We start from the raw sequence: 4404 nt of genomic DNA, 5'->3' as shown, positions 1-4404 counted from the left end.
CACCATGATCACGAAGGTGGTTCACCCAGGGTGAGGCTCAGCCATTGCACCTCCGGTTGTGCTGACCCCTGCGAATTCCCCAAATGTGGGAATCTCGACTGCATAATTTCTGGTAGTGGGGGACTGCGTTCGCGCTCTCCCCTGATCTTTTGTTGAAGTTAACGGAACGTCAGAGTGGTGATGTCATGCTGAGACTATTAAAGTTGCCTTCGTAGCATTTACACGCCAGAGATTTAGCCCCCCAAGCTTGTCCCGAATTGTTCCACAGAAGAATCATGACCCGCCCCGCTCCCAAGCCACGCCCACCCCCGGGTTAAGCCACGCCCACTTTAGATAAAAAACTTCCTCCGGCCGCGACGAGCCCCCTCCCCCGGGAACCAAACTTATCTCTCCCTAACCAGTGGTCCTCTGCTTACAAACCTGACAGCTTAACCACTGCACTGCACGGCCCAGCTTACTTAAGACTGATCTAGAGCCACTTTAAAGCCAAGGCCCCTACCGCAATGGTTTTCATTTCTACAGAATGCAAGAAGGGTGCACTGTTCCCAGCGGCACTGCAATACCGGGTCAATGCGTGGAGAGAACGGAGCAAGCCCCTTTTTCAACTCCTACTTCCAAAAATCCGTTTAATATATTGTCCCCGTATAGAGGACGTATCAGATATTAAACTGATAAGAACAGATACTACACTTGATCTTAGCCAAAAGGCCGAGAAGCGATAACCCCTAGGGGTTGGCACCAGCAGGCCGCCCCTCAGGTCCCGTCCCTCCTTGTCGGGGTGTTACACTATTTTACAATGGCTGGTGCTTAGGACTCCGCCCACAGAGTGGTCGATTTGTAGCTTTCTATTTCCTTGCAAGGTTCTTACCATGAACAAAAACTAATGGAATAATGAAAGCTAGGTGTGTAAAGAGATGTCCGTTAACTGAAATAAAAATGAAAAGCAGGCTTTGCAAAAAGCCACTGCGAACTGAATCTGCATTGTGTGTTTCCACAGAGAAGACTGGCATGCGGTCATGTATCGTTCCAATTTTAGTATAGCCTACTAAATTGGAACGATACAGAGAACACTGGCATGTGGTCACCAAAATAAACTAAAATGACAAGAGGACATGTATTTTGTTTCCGTCTTTATCCCAAGCCTAGTCTTAAGGGTGGATAATGACACAAACGCAATCAAAAAAGTAAGACTAAGCTGAAGTAGCCAACTCGGTTAAAAGCTACTCTGAAATTTAAAGCAAAGTCAGAACGAAAACACAAAGACCAATGAGTAATGCAACCAACTATGTTTCTTTGCACAAACCGTACAGGGCTCAGTCAAACGGCTAAGCCTGCCAAAAATATATCCAACTCTTTGGTGTTACTCTCCACGGAAGTCTTTAGTAAAAGGCGAAAGACTTGTTCGTTATGAAGAGAAACCAGAGTAAATTCAGCCTTTCGCCACAAGAGCAACCAAAGACCCTATTTGGTCTGGGCCACCGGCTTCATGGTGCTGCTCATTTAGCATAGCAAAGTACAGGCCACGCCTTCTCGGCAGCTTAATCTGCATGGACTCTGTGACGATTCATTGTGCACACCCTGAGCCAGAGTGGTTTCTCTGTGAATGCCTCCCCCATCCCTGACGTGCCCAACTCATACTTACCTGGCAGGGGAGACACCATGATCACGAAGGTGGTTCACCCAGGGTGAGGCTCAGCCATTGCACCTCCGGTTGTGCTGACCCCTGCGAATTCCCCAAATGTGGGAATCTCGACTGCATAATTTCTGGTAGTGGGGGACTGCGTTCGCGCTCTCCCCTGATCTTTTGTTGAAGTTAACGGAACGTCAGAGTGGTGATGTCATGCTGAGACTATTAAAGTTGCCTTCGTAGCATTTACACGCCAGAGATTTAGCCCCCCAAGCTTGTCCCGAATTGTTCCACAGAAGAATCATGACCCGCCCCGCTCCCAAGCCACGCCCACCCCCGGGTTAAGCCACGCCCACTTTAGATAAAAAACTTCCTCCGGCCGCGACGAGCCCCCTCCCCCGGGAACCAAACTTATCTCTCCCTAACCAGTGGTCCTCTGCTTACAAACCTGACAGCTTAACCACTGCACTGCACGGCCCAGCTTACTTAAGACTGATCTAGAGCCACTTTAAAGCCAAGGCCCCTACCGCAATGGTTTTCATTTCTACAGAATGCAAGAAGGGTGCACTGTTCCCAGCGGCACTGCAATACCGGGTCAATGCGTGGAGAGAACGGAGCAAGCCCCTTTTTCAACTCCTACTTCCAAAAATCCGTTTAATATATTGTCCCCGTATAGAGGACGTATCAGATATTAAACTGATAAGAACAGATACTACACTTGATCTTAGCCAAAAGGCCGAGAAGCGATAACCCCTAGGGGTTGGCACCAGCAGGCCGCCCCTCAGGTCCCGTCCCTCCTTGTCGGGGTGTTACACTATTTTACAATGGCTGGTGCTTAGGACTCCGCCCACAGAGTGGTCGATTTGTAGCTTTCTATTTCCTTGCAAGGTTCTTACCATGAACAAAAACTAATGGAATAATGAAAGCTAGGTGTGTAAAGAGATGTCCGTTAACTGAAATAAAAATGAAAAGCAGGCTTTGCAAAAAGCCACTGCGAACTGAATCTGCATTGTGTGTTTCCACAGAGAAGACTGGCATGCGGTCATGTATCGTTCCAATTTTAGTATAGCCTACTAAATTGGAACGATACAGAGAACACTGGCATGTGGTCACCAAAATAAACTAAAATGACAAGAGGACATGTATTTTGTTTCCGTCTTTATCCCAAGCCTAGTCTTAAGGGTGGATAATGACACAAACGCAATCAAAAAAGTAAGACTAAGCTGAAGTAGCCAACTCGGTTAAAAGCTACTCTGAAATTTAAAGCAAAGTCAGAACGAAAACACAAAGACCAATGAGTAATGCAACCAACTATGTTTCTTTGCACAAACCGTACAGGGCTCAGTCAAACGGCTAAGCCTGCCAAAAATATATCCAACTCTTTGGTGTTACTCTCCACGGAAGTCTTTAGTAAAAGGCGAAAGACTTGTTCGTTATGAAGAGAAACCAGAGTAAATTCAGCCTTTCGCCACAAGAGCAACCAAAGACCCTATTTGGTCTGGGCCACCGGCTTCATGGTGCTGCTCATTTAGCATAGCAAAGTACAGGCCACGCCTTCTCGGCAGCTTAATCTGCATGGACTCTGTGACGATTCATTGTGCACACCCTGAGCCAGAGTGGTTTCTCTGTGAATGCCTCCCCCATCCCTGACGTGCCCAACTCATACTTACCTGGCAGGGGAGACACCATGATCACGAAGGTGGTTCACCCAGGTTATAAGATTGAACTTGACTATAGTCGTGCGGTGTATTGGGGGCATAGTCAAGTTAAAGAAATCTCACTGTAGTCAAGCGGTGTACGAGGCACAGTGAGATCCCTCCCGGTGTTCTTTGCAGACACCGGTTGGGGGCAGCACTTGCGTGCTCAGATGGCTTCTTCTGGGACCAGGAGAAATGCCGTGCGCTTCGAGCTTCAAGAAAACCTGGAGATGGATCGTCTGCAGTTCAGCAGGAACGTCTTGCAGACAGAACTTGGATTCCAGCCTGCTCAACTGGATTACATCTTTGCCCTGCCAGGTAGAAAGGTGTTTGAAGTTATTTTCGCTACCTTTAGCCTCTTTGAACAGTGCCTGGAGAGATTCCATCAGAAAAGACCCAACAACTCACGACTGGAGAAGATCATCCTCAACCCTCTCTCTGAGAGAGATGCCAGGTCTGTCACAGTGATAATGTACTCTGAAAAGATTTCTACAGAAGACATACAGACCTGGCTATCTTATCATTGTTCAGTCCTGAGGAATATGGTGCTGAGAGACCAGGACGGGATTCGGACGGGGGCTTACCGCTTCTACGTCCGGCTGAGACGTGACGGCAACGATGGAGGGCTCCACCACATCCCCTCCACCATCCAGCTGGGACCAGTTAGAGGCCATGCCTTTTACCAAGGCCAGCCCAAAGACTGCAGGAAGTGTGGCTCTCGCACCCACCTAGCAGCTGACTGTAATGCCATTTTCTGCAAAAACTGCAAAACCTCCAGCCACCACACCAGAAACTGTGACCAGCCCATGAAGTGCAACCTCTGTGGAGCTAGCACCCACATGTTCAGAGACTGCCCCCAATCATATGCCAACCGAGCACGCCAACAAGATGCGCCAGCAGGGGAGCAGGGGGCGGAAGACCAGCGCCCCCTAGAGGAGGGAGAACCAGCTGCCGAACCCCAGCAGGAAGCGCCCCCGGCTACTCAACACGAGCCAGCTGTTGAGGCCCCACTGGAGGCAGCCGCTGAGGCCCAGCGAGAGACAGCTCCTGAACAACAGCCAGAGAGGTCACCCTCGGATA

This window comes from Poromitra crassiceps (assembly GCF_964638095.1).
Source record: "Poromitra crassiceps genome assembly, chromosome: 26".
Classification (NCBI taxonomy): Eukaryota; Metazoa; Chordata; class Actinopteri; order Beryciformes; family Melamphaidae; genus Poromitra; species Poromitra crassiceps.
The sequence above is the reverse complement of the archived record's forward strand: the minus strand, read 5'-3'. Positions refer to the sequence as shown.